General features: G+C 36.6%; 1 long non-coding RNA gene across 1 annotated transcript; it reads left to right on the plus strand.

Moving 5' to 3' along the window:
* Positions 1 to 376: 376 nt before the first annotated feature.
* Positions 377 to 16,115, plus strand: LOC130584778 (uncharacterized). The gene is made up of 3 exons (XR_008966533.1): positions 377 to 538; positions 1,810 to 2,401; positions 13,583 to 16,115. It is a non-coding gene; the product is annotated as an uncharacterized LOC130584778 (long non-coding RNA).
* Positions 16,116 to 20,127: the final 4,012 nt, after the last annotated feature.

The following is a 20,127-nucleotide window of genomic DNA, read 5'->3' on the forward strand; positions in this document are numbered from 1 at the left end:
AGCTATATATTTGGACTCTGAATTTTATTTTTTTTAAGTTTCTCTTGTTTATCTTCCCTGTATTTTTCCCATATAGTTTCTTTCAATGAGTTTTTCTAGGCTCTCAAAGACCAGGAGCAATAGGTATAAAGGAAAGCTTTTCAGAGTAGCCTCTGTCACAAAGGTCATTTCTCTGAAGGGTATAACAGGAAAGCAGAAATCTTGCTGTAGGCATCTACATGAGAAATAGCAAGAAAACTGTTAAAACTTGAGGAAGAAGGAAGGAACTGCAATCAAAGAAAGGAGAAGTGAAAGGAGTCTTGCAGCAACAGAACAGCAATTTCAGTTGATTTAAATAACTGTATTGGTATTTCAGTTTATCCAAGCCTGGGGACTTGGACTTGCCCACTCATAGCAGTCAAATTGTACTTTCCAAAGTGTTGCAAAATGTTACCAGGGACTGACAATCCATGGCAGGTCTACAAAGATGCAACAGAGATGAAGAAACTAATCTGTAACTGAGAAGTAAGCGGCAGAATCATTACTCACATTCTAAAAGGTAAAAGCTGGGGAAGTCCTTTAGAAATACGTCTTTACAAACTTTGAGGAGCAGATTTTTGGGGGATGGGAAGGATTGTTATTGCTAATAAATCAGGTACCTGAAAGCAGATATATGATGTCTGTTTTTGGAATAGTCTATGCCATCTCCTTTAATATTCTTTTATTAACAATTGTTAGGGCTTTTACAATGACAAAATATMGGGATGGTCTGCTTCTCTTTGTCTTATCTATGTGGGACATTGACTCTGACTTTTTGTCCTGTCAACTGCATTAATGAAAACTGAACATAGCTCACGTAATAGCCAGTATTTCTTTGGTGGAAAAGTGAAAGACTTAGATTGTTACCAAGTATCTGAGAGCTCCTAATTGTCTTACATCTCCTTAGACAAAAGGAGGAATTACCAAGAACTGCCCCATTCCCCTTTTAGATGTTTTTATTATTTACAGGTATAATTTTTCATCTTTTTTATCATCATTATCATCATTGTTGTTGCTGTAATTCTTGTGGTTATTGTTATTGTTATTGGTAAAATCATAAATACCTTTGTTTAATCTCAGTTTAAGCCTTAGACAGCATTAATGACTGCAAGTGGTTCCAGTTTGAGAACCCTGTAGTTCTGAATCCAGCAGCACCCCTTGCATTGGATATTACAGATTAAATACAGGAGAGACTTCAAATAACAAATCTATCTAGCTTCACAGTATCTCAGTAGAAGCCCTTAAAATCAGTATCCTGGATAAGAGGATAAAATAGCTCATGCTGTGAAAAGGGAATATTTGTGACTTATTCTTTGGGTATCTACTGAGGAAAAAAAGGCTCAGCATGAGAAGCAGGAAAAAAAGAACAAAACCCACGAGACTGACAGAAGATTCAGAAGGCTTTTGATGCCAGTGACTAACACAACTGTGTCATTTGCAGTTGAATAATGTCTATAYTTAGACAACCTTATATAATGACAACACAGAATTAAATTTATTTACTGAGTATTCTGGCTCTTACAAGTAACTCAGAATGAGTAAGCAAATGTATCTCTTAAAACTGTTTATATCCTTACAATTACAGCATTTCACCCCTAGAATTTATGCTTCTTTCAGCAAGCAACAAGGGATTCTATGTGAGAAACAGACACAGAAAAAACAAAGATGGAAAYTGATCTGTAAAGATGTCCTGTATTCATCTGGGAGCCAGTTAATTTCTTCTTAGTAACTGTGTTTTGGATTTAGTATAGAATAATGTTAATTACACACTGATGTTTTGGCTGTTGCTAGGTAGCCCTAACCATGAGTTAAGGACTTGCCCGTGTCTCATTCTCTGCCAGTGAGGAGATGCACATGAAGCCGGCAGCGGGGATAACCAGGACAGGTGACCCAATCTGGCCAAAGGGATATTCCAATCAGAATGTCATGCATAGTACAACTCCCACAAATACAAATGGAGGAGTTACCCAGAAGAGGGGTCATGTAAGGATTTAAAGAACATAGTAGCCTGTCTCAAAATACTGTCAAGGCCACAGAAGGAACTTTCCATAATACATGCAGCCACAGCAGGAACTTGAGATATGGAATTTGTAAGATGAAGGTGTTAATTCCAGGCCTGGCAGAGGTGAGGTCTGGTTAGTACATCCACGTTCATGCATCCAGGCAAAAATTCCCACTGTGGCAAGCTGTGGAAAAGGAAGAAACTGCTCTTATATATGTGTATATCACCACAAGTTATGGGAACAGCATGTACCACCACCCCATGGATACCCCAAACTTGGACTGTATAAAAGTGTAATCTCTGGAACAGCTCTGGGACCTCCCAACACTGAGAAGCTTGAGGTGAAGAGGGACCAACAGGATGCAGCTGGATCTGCAAGTGGTGAACATCTTTTGCTTGATATTTCTCTCTCCCTGCCCTGTACTGCTCTTTTCTAATTTTTCTTACTACCGCACATTTAGCGTTTAAAAGAAGTGTATTATTGACTTCAGCACATGGTCTCATTTGCTCCTTAATTCTGGTAGAATTCATATCCTATTCATAATACAGTGATGGAGATTCAGGGATGGGCTGGAGATCAATCAGCAGGTGATGTGCAATTGTATTGTGCATTGCTTGGGGTTTTTTCCTTGTATTTATTATTATATTTTACTTTGTTTCAATTCTTAAACCCTTCTTATCTCAACCTAAAAGTTTTCATTTTGATTTTTCTCCCAATTCCACTGGTGGTACATAGCTGCCAGCTGGGCTTAAACCACAACAGACATTCATCTCTAATTTTTTAACACAAAACACCTCCTTCAGCTGTGCATCTATTCTGAAATTAATCAATGTTAAAGATTGCTTAAATTATTTTTCTGTTGGGAAGTATTTTTCCTTGATCTGGAATGGTAACATGTTTTGTAACTAGATTTAGATTTGGAGCAAGTAGGATCATTTTTATTACAAAAAAAAAAAAGACCACTTTTGACTAGTGGGTCAGAACAAATGATGAAGTTACTTAGATCATGTCATCTCCCATATCACTGAACCTGTAGTAAATATTGTTTTACCTGGTCTGTTCAACATGACAAGATAATAACTGTCAGTTTCAGTCCTAGTAGGAACAGAAAAGCTATCTTTTAATCAGATCCTTGGCAGAATGCTATGCTTTTGTTCTGTATAGGTAAGTGAGATTGAGAGATTGCTATTTTGGCAAAACATGCTGTAACATCTAAAGCAATTTGAAAATGAAAAGCAAGCAGAAAACATTGTCATTCTATCTGGTCAGCAAATTCAGCTCCTCTCGGCTGGATTTTGTTCTCGTCCCTGTGAAGTTGGCAGAAGTATTTCCAGTGCTTCAGGTGAAACAAGGATTGGATCCACCATGATAGAGAAGTGTGATACAGAGAGTTTTCATACAGAGGCTGCTGCTTAGAATTACAGGGTCATTCATGTAATTCAGCTGAAAATAGGACAGACACAACATTTACCTTTGGAGTCTATGCAATATTTTAATTAAGGGATAATGTAATTATCATACAATTCTTTCCCAGGGTAACAGTCTCCTGCTGCTGGGTGAAAGCCAAAAAACCCAGACAGTTAATGAACATAAACATTGAGATGCAAATGTTTCCAAAGAGTGGACATTTGTCCTTGGCATATAATTTCAACTGTTTCTCTTGGAGCAGGTGGTTAAAAATGAAATAAATCATTGAAGCACAGTGACCAGTGCTTACTGCTAACCAGATCATGCCTACAGGAAGGAAACTCATCCATACACTATTTGTTGCAAACTGAGGCTTCTGTACTTAAAATAGAAGGACAAAATTCTGACCCTTGACTTGAGGATATTTTGAATCCTGCCTTTTTTTTGTCAAAGGTTTTTGTCATTTTCCTAGTGTTATTTTCTGCTCTGATCTACAACTATGCAGCATAGCTGCAGTTTCTCTCCATCTGCTTTAACTATTTCAAACGGCTCTTGTGGATCTGCTTCATTATTTACAGAGGTTTAATGCTTAAGAGGATCCAATGTAAATATGGACCTGGTTGTGTTATGGATACATCCTAATAAGATTCCAGAGTCTGTTCTCTATGGAATTTAACWGTTTGCCAAATATTTTTGAGTTTCTCTATGATTTGTAGCTGTTTGTATTGCAAACAAATATCTTAATTTTATTCATAGATAAGCCTGGTATTCAAGAATCTGAGTGTTAGTTATAGATTATATTAATAAATCTTCTTGTCTGAATAATAAATTTTTATGACTGCCATATAAGAAAACAATAGAGAAGATGACAAATAGCTCTTCACGGGCACACAAATAACTGGGAAAGAGAAGCCAGAAGTAGTTTGGTCCACCAATTGGTCCATCCATTTCCACCAATTAAATTTTTCTCCTAAAGTATATGAATAAAACATGAGTATCTATCTCTCTTAAGCTTTCTACAAAAATCTCTGAGTCTTCATATTTTCTGTAAATGTCAGTGACAGAAGCTTGGCATTAAGCAATCCTTTAAAAGAACTGAAACAGAAAGACTTTAACATGGCTGTAAAGGAAACATAGGCTGTCTCACTGRGAAAAATTTCCTGACCAGAGGTTTTACAAGACTGTGGAACAATCTCCCTATGGAAATTATGTTGTCTTATTTACCTCAGATGCTACCAATTAAACTGAGCAGATCTCTGAAAAAATCTCTCTTTATCTCTCTATAAAAATAGCTGTGTGAAACTAGCTTTTTGGGAAGAGTGCTTGTCTTTTGGTTATGAATTCAATATGCTCTCTGCAGAGTCTGCTGTGGGCCCAGGTTCACATTTTTAGTATATAAGACTTACAAATAATGATGGTAAGGGTAAACAGTAGATTTTATAAACTGAAAATGAGACTTAGCCTTTTTTGCCCATTTTCGCTGTATAAACTGTTCAAACTGCCAGAAATCCATATGTAAAATGAGTAAAGCTTCATTTTGAAATTTTTATTTCAAATAAACTATGCTTTTTTAATTGATATTGCTCAATTTGAAAGTAGTGAAACAGCTTCTAAGAGCTTTCAAAATAATGTTGCAGCCTTCATCTTAGGGAAGTTTAATAAATTATGAAAGTTTCAGTAGTAGGAAAGAAAGAAAAACAAATAATACTGGAGGCAATATTTTTCCCTTGTTATTGATGATCACTTTGAAACACACCAACAAGATTTCTAGAAACCTCTAGCCTTGATTTTTCACTTACACTCTGACCTTTTCCATCACACTGACAGTATAAAAGCCCTTTAAAATGGATCACAGTGGATCAAAAGGTTCTTGATGTAAATGAATATCAGGTTCACTGAGTACAATGCAAGCAGAGGAAAACTAACCCTGTAATGAAGAAAGTTAAACACACTCCCCTGAAATAAATACTAATTGCACAGGGGAGAGAAAGTTCAAACAAGACCCTGAATCTTAATGCACATGAACACAGAAAAGGTATTGCTGCAACACACACTACTCTAAAACAGACAAGGAGTCCCTCGCCTCCTTCTGACATCTATCGATTTAACAACAACAGACTCTTCCTTTTTGTTCCATACTTTATACTGTGATTTTTTTTAATTTCATAGAAGATTAAAGTCTTGTTCTGAATCATATCTGAAAGACCTTGAACTACCATCCTAAAAGTATTCAATGAATCGAGGCATTAAATGCATTCCTGACTGCACTGGTCACAAAATTGTAAACGATACCACCAAGAAAACCAGTAGCAAATTAAAGATGATACTTCTTTTTTCTTTCCATGAAAAGTCAGACCACAAAGCAAGCAGCAATTGTTATTAATTCTCTGTTCACTGAGTTTTGCAGTAAAAATACAGTTCAGGATTAAGAAGAATGTATCATGAACTTTGCCAAGAGACAAAAGATTAATCAGCAAGTGTCCAAGAAAGATCAGTGTGGAAACAAACACAAATTTCAAGAATTTCTTCAGAAACTATTACAGTCAGGCAAATGACTTTATTTGTCACAAGTAAATTGGCTGTCTTACATCTGAATTTGAATTGTCCTTTTAACTTTAGCTGATATGCTTCAAATATCAGAAAGAAGCAATATTATGTAGTAATTAAGATTAAAATATTATCAATGTCTGTTGGAGAAACTAGGAATGCTAAAAAACTCAGTAATCTTGACCTAAGGCAAAACCATCAGTGTTTATTATCATGCTTGCTTTCTTTTGGTTTGTTTGTGTTTTTTTCTTTTGTAAGAGCACGTAAATATAACATCAACCTCTATATAGTCCCTGGAAACAGGGAATGAACTCCAGTTTGGCAAAGCTTGGCTTTTCACATAAAGGAAATTATTATAGAAAGTTTGATTTCTGCTATKTGATTTAGCTGCATACACTCAAATATACATGTATTTGGGGGAAGGTTTATCTAGGGTGATAGCAAAGACATTCAGAATTGTTTATTCAGGAAATTTTGCCAACCATTTAAAAAAAGTAAACCTACTATATATTCTCAACAACAGCATTCTGTATTTCTGGAAAAGCCTTGGACTCTGCTCTCTACTTGTGAAAAGAAAGCACAGCAAGAATTCTTCCAGAGGTATATACTATGCTTTTTCTGACAGGCAACAGGTTGTATTACTAATTTGTTTTTACTGTCTCCTTGGTGAAATTAAGGGTATAATAAGCTCCACACTATTTGCCAGAAGTTTCATAAATCATTCATGCTCTTGAAAAGGAAATTTTGCTGTATTAAAATAATAATTTAGTAAACCAAGATCTGTAATAAAAGCAGTGTTTCTATTATCTGTATTACAATCTGCCTATCTTATAGGAACACCACCTGTACCTCCAGTTGTAACAGAGAAAGATAATTTAAGGTTAATAAGCAATTTAAAGAGAAATGTCAGTTTACTCAGCTGAAAGATCCCTAATCAGACATGTTTTGAAAAGCAATGCAACATAAGAAAAAGATATTGGATTATATGGCATTTTGAGAGAGCTTGTAAATCCATACCATAAGACCTGCTGATACTAAATAACTGATTTTCTTACCAAGATAAGGAGAGACCAGACAAACTGAGTTCATCAACTCAGCAACCAGGTGTCAGCGGTGAACTTGAAAATAAGACTGTGCTATGCAGTACATTTAGTGATGTCATACTCAAATCCACATTTGTGTAAGAACACACCCTTGTGATTTTACATCTTTATTGTGAACTCTGTGATACTGCTCACTGTATTGGGAAAAAAACCTGTCAGTAATCCAGGAATGAGAAGATTGCATTTCACTTCCAGTTTGAATCAAGCAGACTGAAAAGTGAAGTCATTTATAAAACTGTAATTGTCCCATCAGTGACAGACGAGAGTAGCAATCTGAGTCTTTCTCCTTTCAAGCTCATTACAGAAGATTTAACACACTGAATGACAGCATAGTCATTAAGAAACAGAGGTGTTCAGAAGATTTAATCCAAATGAGGAGAGTTTGCAACCATTAACATTTATGTAGAAAATGGAGCAACCCAAATCCCCACAGGAACCTGTCTGAGATTTGCTCTCTCTGCTGGATTATTGATGAATGTGTGAGGCTGGTGCAATGAGTCATGCAGAGCTGCCGCAGATTTCTGTTTTCTTAAATGTCTCATTACAGTATGTCTCAATATGCCAAGGTTACAATTGCACATAGCAACACAACTAGACATTAACATCAGAATTTCAGCAGTTATTTTTAAAGTCCTAAATGTTAATCAGTGTTTTCCACACAGAAATTAAATAAAATCAGAACAATATGGTTTATTGCAATGGAAAATGTTTCCTTATCTAAAACTCAATATCTATAAGACTATTATTCAAACAGAACCATGTCCTTTTTTTATTATCTCCAGGATAAACAGTAAAAATTTAGGTTTTGATTACCTACAAAGTACTCACTTTATCAAGCTGAATTTTTTGAGGCATCTGCATTTTCAGAAAGGATGGCATTTTGTTCACACAATTTATAAAATCATTAAATAATCTTTTCAACATAAAATAAAACTGAATCACAACTCTTTCAAAGAACTGTTTTAGCATTAGTCCTCTGCGAAGTGTACTGTACTGTAGAATATGTAGTAATGAAATACATAACACCTGCCTGCATCAGGAAAGTTAAACCACAGAATTTTCTTCAAATGTCAGTGTTATGCAAAACAGCCATTGAGAGTATCCTGAACTGAGGAACCCTACACGAAGCTGTAGATCAAGAGTTACTTTTTTTAACTAGAGTATAGATTAGGCTGTGACTGACTTTACAAATATCAAATGGAAAAAATAATTTTGTTATGCCGGTTGGAACAATATTCCATTTCTTACCACATGCATTTAATATCTCTTCTTAATCCTCTTTAGAACCATGAGAATCCCAAGGGATCAACATATGACTTTCTCAGTTTATTTTTAATATATACATAGCTGGGTTTTACAGATTTTTCTCATAAAGCATATTAGGATAAAATTAAACATTGAGCATTAGTTTGCAATTTTCATGGAAACATGACAGTACTGCAAAAAGAATCAGGAAATTAGAGGAAATCCTAAATATTAAGTCCTAAATATTAACAATTCACTTGTGACATCAACATGCAGATCTGAAAGCATTGGAACCATAACTGAAAACATGAGAATTCCAATGTAAAAATTGGTCAAGATGTGTCAGTTATTATATTTGTAAAGTATGGTTCCACAAGAAATGGAGGGAAAATTTTTCCATACGTACAATATTTATTAAGATAAATTTATTGAATGCTGCAAGTAAAACTAATAATTAACTGGGAATTATTTAATTTTTAATTATCTTTCAAATATAGCTATTTTTTAACCACAATAAATCTAAAGAAAAGAAGGATACTATGACTTTAAAATAATTTATGTTGAGCGCAGTGGGTACCAGAGTGAATGCATGTTACCATGACAACAGACACTGAAAATTTAAACATCCAATGACTGAATTCCCTGTAAAGAAGCTACTCTGCATTCAAATGATGAACTGGTGAAACATTAAACAGATTTACCTGCAGCCTACTTATATTAAGCAGACAGCTTGATTATAGCTTTTAAAGAATACAACTATGCACTTGCAAAGTTTATTATTTCAATTCAAATTTATCTAAGATTTAAAGAGCAACCTGAAGACCAGTAAGTAAAAAGAGCAAGTAGCCAATTAAGAGGGACTTGTGAAAGAAGATACCTTTTATTTTTTTCAGGAATCCATTGGCATTATCTGTCTGTCATACGTATTTGATTACATTGCCTCAGCAAAACATACTATCCCATACACAAAATGAAGCCCATATATAGAGCAGGATGTCCTTTGCATATTCATTACAAGGAAGCATTTGAAAACCTCATAATCCATAATTATTTCTCAGAAGATTTTAAAACAACTTACAGAGTTACTGGATTTGAGAATGAATGTATTGTGCTTGCATCCAGCAATCTTTATGTAAATCAGCCTCATGCATCGTAAATGCAGAAGAATGTCTGGCACTTGGGCAGAAAGTTTCAAGTCATAGACATAAACTAAGTGAGGGAAAAGCGTTTTATTGTCTACAAGTCAAATTATCCAATGAAAGGGTACAGGAGATGCAGACATGAAGTGACAGGACACCATGATTTACACTCTGAAAAAATCACTGTTTGACACTACATGGAGTAGAAGACATGCTTTAGAACTGGTGGACAGAATTCCTCCCACAAGGTACCTTTAAGTGGCTGTCCTTTAAAAGAAACATATTCTGCAAGTCATTCTAACAAAATTGTGTCAGATTTTGTAAAACAACTAATTGGCAGTAGCTCTAACCTAAGAGGATTTAACTAACTATTCCTACTTCATGGTGTATTTAATTTATACATTAATGACATAAAAACATGACCAAGATTTATGTATAATTTTAATTTCCTTCTTAGTATTCCTCAAATTGTTCTCTTCAGTTTCTGATGCTCCCAGTTTTCTACCATCTCTGAGACAGGAAGTCCAGGCAATTGAAAAATCCATCCTGGAGAATTCCAAACATTTACAAAAATAATGATGATTCCTTTCTCAATATTAGCTTGTTAAGGCACAAATGGACCCTTGCATACCACCTTAGTCATTGCTGAAGCATAGTATCTGGATAAACACTGGCACACATTGTTGGTCTCCAGTGTACTACCAGACTCTGCAACCTCCTTCCACCCATCCGTTCCCTCTCCTTAGGGTTTGTCCATTTGTGCTCTTGCATCTCTGGCATAACACAGCTGTGGTCCCAAGTTGCTGGGAGCAGAGCTGTAGAACAGATGGGAGAAGATCCTCAGGACATTGTGCCTGCTTTTCCTGGGTGCTGCATTGTGTACTGAATAAAGTCTCTGGCCTGAGCTAACCTGCAAGTGTCCCTGTGTCCTTGTGCCTGGTCATGCATGTCCTTGTTCTCCGCTGTGACTCACCCTGGACCTGCTGGCTGTCCTTTATCTTCATTATCCTTGTGTGGAGGTCCTGCTGGCTATCTCTGGCTGCTGTCACTCCTCCCTGCTATCCCCTGTCCCCCCTATTGTGGCGCTGCACCCTGTCTTCCTGACTGCTTCACTGCCACTTCCTGTCCCAGCAGCATCCCCCCRGTGCTTCATCATATCCCCGTGCTGAACTGCTGATCTGAGCTTTTACTGTGAAAGTTTCTTGCCTTGTTTAAATCAGGAAACACCATTGTTTATTTGCATAGGACTCTCTAGCACCATAATGACAAAATGAAACATGAACAAAAACATGGTACAGTTACTAGGTCCAGTTATCCACTGCATTGTGCACATACTGAAACATGCTTAGCCCAGGTGCCTTGCTAATGGCAAAAGACTCCAGGTACTGTGCCCAGAAACAACATAGCAACGCTATACCACTGTCATGACAAACCCAGAATAGTCTGCCTTCCCAGCCATAATGGAAATTTGGAGCTTGCAACTTCCTTCACCGATCAGTCAAATTTTTGTTTGCCTTCTCTGGACAATGTGGACAACATTTTTTCAGGAAAGATCTTCTCTGTTACCTTACTATGCTACTGTTGATACAATATATTAGGGTTTTTTTTCAATAATTAGTCCTTACTTATGCATCAAGGATAAGTGGGTAACTGACTACCTCTTTTTAAGACTTTCAGTAGACAGAGCATGTAGAGAGCTTCTCACATAGCGAAGCATTATGTGTTTGTGGTCACCTTTTGGGAATGCATTGAAAAGATGAGGAAATGGGAGCAAAACAGGGTAGAAGTCAAAAGTAAGGCAACAAATTGCTTGGAATAGGAGAACATCTGGTATTATTCAATGCCGATGAAGAAGGGGAGGTCAAAACTGGTAGAGTACCCCTGGGGGTATGAGAGGGAAAGCAGAACATCCCTTCTCCGAAACAGATGCTATAATTGTATTCTAGGAAATAGACTGGGAACAGCAGTCAAGATAAACTCCATTTTTCGTCATTCTACCCACCTGTTCCTTCTCCTTTGGCTTCTGTCTTCCTTCCATGACAGCTGCAGATGAACTCTGTGCACTTTGACCCACCTCCAGTACTGAAATACTATCTTTGGCACAATTGAGCAGCCTCCAGAAGATAAGGACCTGTCTTCCTCACTTCTAACATGCTGCAGAGAGGAACCGCACAGCATAGAATGTTCCAGCTTAATCTTAATAAACAACTCCCCTTTTTTCACTAAAATGGGAGATAAAAGTGTGCAACCCATCAATATATCTGTTTTGCCGAGTCAAGGCAGAGATGAGTAGCTCTGTGGGGAATGAGTAGTTGTCCCACAGCCTTAGCTGGGAGCAGAGAACACCGTGGGCAGCCCCAGCCTGGGCAATTGGGCAGCCCCAGCCTGGGCAATTGGGCACCCCCAGGAATGGGGACGCCTGTGGTGGGGTCCAGGTCAGTGGAGCCCATGGACCAGCAGGGCAGGGCTGTGGGGAGCTGGGCAAGGCCCTTGCTGTGACATTACTGTGGCAGAGGCTGTCAGTACTGAGACTGAGATAGGGTCTTGGGCTGAGGGCAGATGAGSAGAGCCTCAGAGGGGCCAGGCAGGAACAGTCAGGGCTTTCAGTGCCCATGACATAAGTGACTCACACAGCCTGTCATTTCAGAGGAAAATGTGTATTTGCTAAAAATTGCTGTTACCTTCTTGCAAGGAAAAGCAATGTAATTCAGTGAATTTTATATCAATTTTTGCTGCATTTAAATACAACTGTTTTTCCATTACTACTTCAAATATTCTTGAAGAAAATTTCTGTCACTTTATTTGTACTGTCCTCAGCAAAAAGATATCCTGCTGCTCCTTCTCTAGAGATATAACAGCTGACAAATATGAAAGTTTGTTTTCATATTGGTCATGACTGAAATTTCTTTCAGTCTGCCAATGCTTTCTATTTTTTTAATTACTCTATGAACATTGCTATAGAACTCTCTTAATAGTGTAGTAGATTCAATTTTCTCTATTAAGCTCATACTTTCCTGAGTCTTCAAAAATGTTTGCTAAGACAATGAATTAACATAGAATTGAGTGAATTTGAGTGTAACTTACAACATGAAATATCTCATAATAACATTAGATGGCACACAAAGAACAGCAGGGAAGACTTTTAATTAAGATAATGAGTTGAGTTGAATAATGTAATAATAAAAATTGCATCTCAGAAACCAAACTTGGTGCTTTCTATAAGTTTTCAAGGCTTATTTTAGAACAGTAGAGTAGACAGCTAAATCTTCTCTTGCAGTAAGTTCATTAACTTTTAAGGCTTCAAGAGGTTTTGGGATCCTTATGGCTGTTTTAATCACCAAACCTTTGGACTACTCCCTGTTCCAATTGTTCTAGAGCTGCTGAGTAAACCACAAAGTTTACATTGATAAAATGAGGATGAAGGGTAGTGGAGTCAGATATTTAAGATTCTTCAGCATAAATCAGCTGAAATACGTGAAGTCAAGTCATTATAAAATTAGCTCCATTGCTTTTAAGTAGAATACATTTTTTCTTTTGACTTTCTAAGAGTTTCATATGATCTGCTCTATAACAAAGAAACCAATCCAGGGGATGACTAAGAGATGAAATAGCTTTGGTGATTCATCCTAGCTCAAGAATGAGTATGTACAAACATAATAAAAAAAAAAAGTATTTACTCAGTACAGGTTTGGAGATCTACTTTACAGCAACAAAGGCATACCCCTCAAGGCACCTCTACATCAAGTAATAATAGCACTGACCACTTTTTTCTTTTCCTATGACTGAAAGTAATGTGCATTATTTRTGAATTGCTTCTTTTCTACAGAAATGCAGCCATTTCAGGGACATACCTGTAATTGAAATGTCTCTTGCAATTTTTTGAGCAGCAAAAGCACTTTCAGTGGAATGAAAAGCAAGTAGTGAAAAAGAATAGAGTTGTCATAGAATGCATGAAGATGTTTTCACAATATTTTAAATTGTTTTTAATAGATGGCTTTTTTTTTCTGCAAGTGAAGTGATTATTTTATCAAAATCAAATACATACTAAAGTAATGTAGCTTTTTGAGAAAGAACTCAGTTTTTATTAAAAAAAAGCTAATTCAATTTCTTTATTTTACAGTTTTGCCTGATGCTATCCTGGAAATGCTGCAGACATCTATAGAAGTAGCTGAGACAGAATTCAGCAAGACTTTTATTAAGGCATAGAAGATGGCATCAAAAATTCACTGTCAAATTTTGTGAACCTTATCCTAAAATACTTAATGGGCAGAGACTTCCTTTGTAGTCATGACTTACACTATATCCAGCACTGTATGACTAAGAGCAAATGCCTAAGGTAATAACATTTCTTAATCAGCCAGAAGGCTTGCAATTAACCCAAAAAGGATACTCCTTCCCCCACTTTACCTAAGGCTTTATCCACTACATCTATTGCACTCCCAGTGCCTGCAGCTGGAACATTTACTTTTCTACGATRTTGTTAAAACCGGCTAGTGGCATAGACTGTTGTTACAGGACAATTCAAAATACTTCTGAACAGTGTTGGATGTCCAGATRCTGATACCTAAGTGCAGAGATGATGACATTTGAATATTCAATTGAATTTTTGGATCATTGGTGCAATGTCATTGGTGAGGGCCATATATAACTTAATACTCATACTGTTGTTCTGAACTTACAAAATGACAAGGGCATGTTACAAGAACTTTGTAACATGTTCTTGTCATCTTGTAAGCTTGGCACTTTGTGAAAAAACTGGGGGCCTTCTGATTTTCTTAAGTGTATTTCTCTTCTATAAATTTTGATAGGATGCTAAGCCTGAAATAAATGGCATGAACCAGATCACCAGATATTAAATTAAACGAGCAGATATTAAATTAAACGAGCAAGCAGTGCTAGTCAAACCTCATAAAATTCCTGGCTTGTCCAATATTCACCTGACAATGCATGTTGATTGTGTTCCTCTACTTAGGCATACAAGTATGTACAACAGATGAGACAGAAACACAGTGTCAAAAAGGGTAACGAAGCTGATACCTATTACTTTATCGGAGAGTGGCAGCATTTCAAGTGTAGATCTTGAAGTTCCCTGCTGTAGTGGCTTATCATTATAAATATCACTGGCATAACAAGTTTGTCAATTTAAATTAGCTTATATAGAGGTAGTGAGTTCCAGAGGGACGTTGGGAAAGTTGGGGCGATACACCAGAGAAGTATAGTATACACTGGATAAGTATTTATAATAAAACCAAAATATTTTTTGATGGCAGGGATATCACAAGCATATTTAAAAGGCATCAAGGCTTCTACCATTTGAGCTAATATGAAATAGTCATAATAAAAATTGCAACTCAGAAACCATAAAAGGATTAAGATCCTTCTTATAGAGAGGGCAGGGTCTGTGTTTTAAGGATGTTGTCAAGAATTTTATGCATGAGATACAAAACATGCAAGCTTTGTATGTGCAAATGGGAGAGAATTAAACAGAAGTGAGACAAGAAGATTTCCATAATCCCTGTCAGCTTATTGTGACGGTATTAAACTCCAGCTTTATAATCTCATCTGGATTTTTTTTTTGTTTTTACTTGTCAGAATGAGAAGGAGACACTAGATGAAGTTATCCTYAGCATGTCATGAGTAATGGGAATGCAGCAGTTTGGAGCTGTCCACATGCTAGTTTGYCAAAAGAAGAATTAATTAGAAAACAAGGTCTAGAATGACAATTTTTCATTTTTTCTGCCACAGAAAGGGAAAAATTTTAAAATAGCTTACCTGGAAAGAAGGCCTGAGGTGATTAAGTTGAAAACAAACTGCAAACACCATGTCAGTCTTTAGCAAGTTATACATCTTAATGCTAATTTACATCTTAATGACTCAAGATCTCTAGAGGCTTCAGGTACTAGTAGACATTAGAATCAAAATTCCGCTGGTAGTTTCAGATCTTTTCAGATACATATCACAATGACAATTTTGGGTCTTAAAACAGAAATAGAAAATGCTAAAARAAATATGGTGGTAAAAATAGATACAGGCATAGAAATCCTGGAGACCAATTCCCCATTTTTCCATATTAGACATTTCAGTGCTACCCCACAACATATAATATCCTTGTATGGATGAACCACTTCTCCAGACTACAAGATAATTCACTTTCCATACTGTATTGTCAACAAGGAGCGGAGGTGTTCAGTTAGGTGTGAATAAGGTTTTAAACTGAAACTTAATGTCTGGTCTCAAGGCCAGATTAGGGTTCATACTCAGAGAGTAAACCTGATGAGTGCTTCTCAAAAGGAATCAAGTAAAATGTGATCAATTTGAAATAATGGAAACCTTATTATATCTGCCAGGTCTGCTGCATAGTATTCCTACACACAGAACAGCACAGAGATTAAAGCTCATGGACAAAACTTTGGCTCCAGCTTGGTAACACACAACAAGAACAAGCCTCTTAACCATGGCCTGATTCTGGAAATGGGATTCTGACAAAACCATCTCATTGGCTTTCTATCTCTCAGTCAGCCAAAATATTGCCYTGTTTGACAGAAGTTTTAGATTATGACTTACAAATAATTATCATAACAATTTAGGGTATGATATTGACTGCATGTGTAATATGCTTAGGAACACCTTGGGAAAAAAAAAAAAAAAAAAACCACAAAAACCTAAAAGGAATACATAAAGTAGAAAGCCTGCATTTTAGCTTGTGGAATAATATTGATGCCAGTTCCAAAATGCTTCTGTTTATCCCAGACTTCCTTTACAGTACATAATGGGTATTTACATTTTCTGTGCAGTGGCTACTACATTTTACAAGAATGGATGACACTCACGCTGTGATATTTAAAGACTCAGCTGGATGAGGGAAAACACCAGTCCATGCATGGCTCCAGGCAAAACCTTTTAATGACATATGGTAATGCTAGTATATTAATGACATATGGTAATGCTAGTTTAAGGTCTGGAATGTATTTTTCTGTTCCAAACTTTCTCAAAAAACAATGTTAGAATTAATGTTTAATTAGCTCATTATCTCTTTGTGTCTTTAGTCTTGAAGATTTGTCCTTGACTGAATATAATTTTATATATTGTTTAAAACCTGGTGGTTTTGATTGACTGTTCAAGTAGTATACAGTATTTGTATGTTTATCCCACAAAAGGGATGAACTATTATTGTGTTTCATAGATGCAGTAGTGGCATAGTCTCAAACATCACTTCTACGGAAAGTAAGCAGAAACAAAATAAATCAGTCAGGGGACAAGAGTAAATTATATTTTCAACAGCAAGAGAAAGAAATTACGATAGCTGCATGGTGCCTTCCTCAAAGTAATACAAGGAAAAATGCTCTTGTAGGATGAGTAAAAAACGAAAAATATTTAAAATAAGTAGAAGTTTAAATTCTGACTTCCATATGGAACAAGAATGGAAGATTAAATGCAAAGTAAAAGATTTACATAGCAGGGACCTATGGTTAGGAAGTGGGCAATTTAATTTCTTCAGACACATGAAACTCCAGCATGAATTAATTTGCTTAATGCGGAGTCCTGCCGTCTTCTCTTCTTTCTGCAATCACTGTTTACTGTGTAAATTCACACCTCACCTATCTTCTTTGACTGTTTATTTTTAGCAGGATTTTCTTTTCATGGTTCTATTTGTAGAAATAAGCTTTTTTCTGCATGTAATACAGAAATGTATTACTTTAGTCCACAAGATTACTGAGACTATTTCAAGTTGAAACAATGTTATTCCAATATTTTATTTGTGGCAAATAATTTAACTGAATTTTAATAAGGTTCCAAAGCCATAATTCAACATTACTTTTGCAACAACCCCCCTTTCTTCAGTGGATGCCTTGTATTTCTAATGAATAAATTATCTGCTGGAGAAAAACATGCAGATGAACTAATTTTAGGATGTCAGTGAAGAAAACCAATAGGACCAGGTCATGTTTATTGCACAGAACAACAGAGAGACAACTAGATCGCTTTTGAAAGGCTGCAGAAATATTTGAAGCATACAAATTGCTAGGGAAACATAATGAATTTTTAGATGGTAAGCACTCAGAGATTCAGAAATTTTGGACTCTATATTCAAAAGCCAATAATATTCCTGTTTTGGAGCACTTGCAGGAAGATCTGCAAGAACAGATCATATTTTGTCAGGACAGAGTGACTTTTCCTACTAAACCCAAGTAACCCCAACATGTTTCCATGCAGATTTCATTATTTTAATAATGGAAATAAATTCATAAACATATGTATAAAACACAATAAATTCTCAACAAATAAAGTGAGAAATAGCTTATTGCCAATCATAAATTTAAACTAATCACTAGGTTTACTATACTAATTATTATTTGTGGTGGCCCTGGCTGATTTTACAGCTGTGTGTGGGGGCTGGACTCGGACGCAGTATGGGCCGGACAAGCTGACACAGTGCAGGCACGGACKAGCTGACGCAGCCAGCCACGGAGGTGAACAGAATTGGTCAAGTGAAGCTGGCCCACGAATTAGAACAGGGATCATGGTGCGTGGACATTGGAAGCTGCCTGGTCATGTGATTGGCTGAGGCGTGTGTGATTGGTGCAACTGCATGTGCGGGAGATAAGAAAAGTGTATATAACTCATGCTAGTTTGCTGGTAAAGGAGAGTTAATAAAGAAGAAYCTGGACCTGCTTCCCTCGTAGTTCACGTCGTATTTCCTGTGGACCGTGACAATTATTATGGATTTCATAAACAAAAATTTCCTTACAAAACTGTTGTAATGGCAACAGTTTACATACCAGCCCACACGCTACCACAGAATGAAGTTCCTGAAACAGTAGGTGAGCCCTATATATACAGATTTTGATCCTGTATTACTGAAAGGTGCTTGTAACCCTCTTTCTGTCACTAAATAGCTCAATACACTCCAAACTGCGGAAAGCTGGTCATCAAACTGGTCAGATAGAAATTTGTCTTCATAAAGTGAGGATAGCTTTTCATAAAAGTCTTATCTCAGAGTTTTTTATTACTGCCTGGAGACTTTAGCTACCTTTTCTTAGACCACAAGCTGTAAAATTATAGGTGCTCTTACACTGTTTTAACTAAAACAGCATCTGAGAAAATTTCCACTACCTAAAGTAGGTCTCAGTCAGTTCTGATATTTGTAATGGCAGAAAAAAATGTTGTGTTTGACCTTCTCAACCCTCATCTCCCTCTCACCAGTAATGGAAAAGGACCTGCTGATAAGCATCCATTTCTCTGCCTTGCAGTCTGAAATCAACAGCCTGGAGGTGGGAAATACTGATAATATATGGAYGTAGAGAGGAAAAAATATTTGTGAACAACCAGGAAAATTGCCAAAAACAAAGTCAGATTTCTAGCTMCAAAGTCCCTCCTCCTAATTCCTTGCAAAAGAGAGAGGGAAAACAGCAGGGTGTTGATCTGATGGTTCTTGGAGCTAGCTTAATTTAACCTGTTCAGCTAGGTCACATGGACTAGGATGTAAGTGAGTAACTTCTTCAAACACTGCATTTTGCTACTTTTCAGGTAACAAATGTTCTCTTAGGAGCAACCCATCTCTCACGAATTTACATCAGGCTCTTGCAAAGGTTGGATTTATCCTGAAGGATGGCACTGATCAGAGGATACTGAAATGGGTTCCTGGCAGTTTTACACTTCTTTGTCACTGGACATTGCAAAAAAAACTTTGCCTGAAGCACTGTAAATCTGATTTATAAATGAATGGCAAGATATTTACCAACTATAAATATATGTGAAGGACAATGCCTGCAGGAATAGAAATTGAGTACAATCATTGTAGCATGCTCTGCTGTGGTATCTTATATTTTTGTTTTACTCCCCAAAGGGAAGTAGTAATCTCTGAGGTGAATGGASATTAGAGATAAAAACACTATTTCTACAAAAAGACCAGCTGTACTCTGGGGTGCATTACTCACAATATAGCTGACAAGTCAAAACTCACTCTCCCACTGCTGATGTGTCATCACCTAAACACTATGTAGACTTTCTGCTCCACAACATAAGGAGACAAAAGTATCAGAATGTGCCCAAAGGAGGGCAAGAAAGGTGATGAAAGGACTACAGGGCATGGTTTATGAGGAACAGCTGAGAATATTAGGTTTCTTCTGTTTAGAAGAGTCTGAGGGATGACCTCATTGCTATTTATACCTTCCTCATGGGTGGGGAGATGCTGATTTCTTCTCTGTGTCCAGTGAAATAACTCATGGCAATGGCTTAAAAGTGCAGCAGGGAAAGTTCAGATTGAGGATTAGGAAAAGGTTCTTTAATGAGGAATTGGTCAAGCAAATGAGTAAGATTCCCTGGTACATAGTCATGCCCCAAGCTAAGTGTTCCAGATACCTTAGAACAACAGTTTAAATTTTAGTTTGATCTGTGAGAAGTCAGGAGTTCCTTGCTCCTCACAAGTCCCTTCCAACTCAGGTTATTTATGTTTCTAAGAACCTTTCCACTCTGTAAACAAAAGAAAGATCCATGTAGATGTCTGTGTTCCCACCACTTTTGTTGCTTTTCAACATTTTTCCATGTGCATAAATAGGACTGGTCAATAAAAACAATATCACAATGAATATGCAAAAAAAAAAAACAAAAACCAAAACAAACAAAAAAAAAAACCACCAAAAAAACCCCAAACCCTAAATCTAG

This window comes from Malurus melanocephalus, unplaced genomic scaffold, assembly GCF_030028575.1.
Source record: "Malurus melanocephalus ecotype Western Australia unplaced genomic scaffold, MMel_1.1 scaffold_762, whole genome shotgun sequence".
NCBI classification, from domain to species: Eukaryota; Metazoa; Chordata; class Aves; order Passeriformes; family Maluridae; genus Malurus; species Malurus melanocephalus.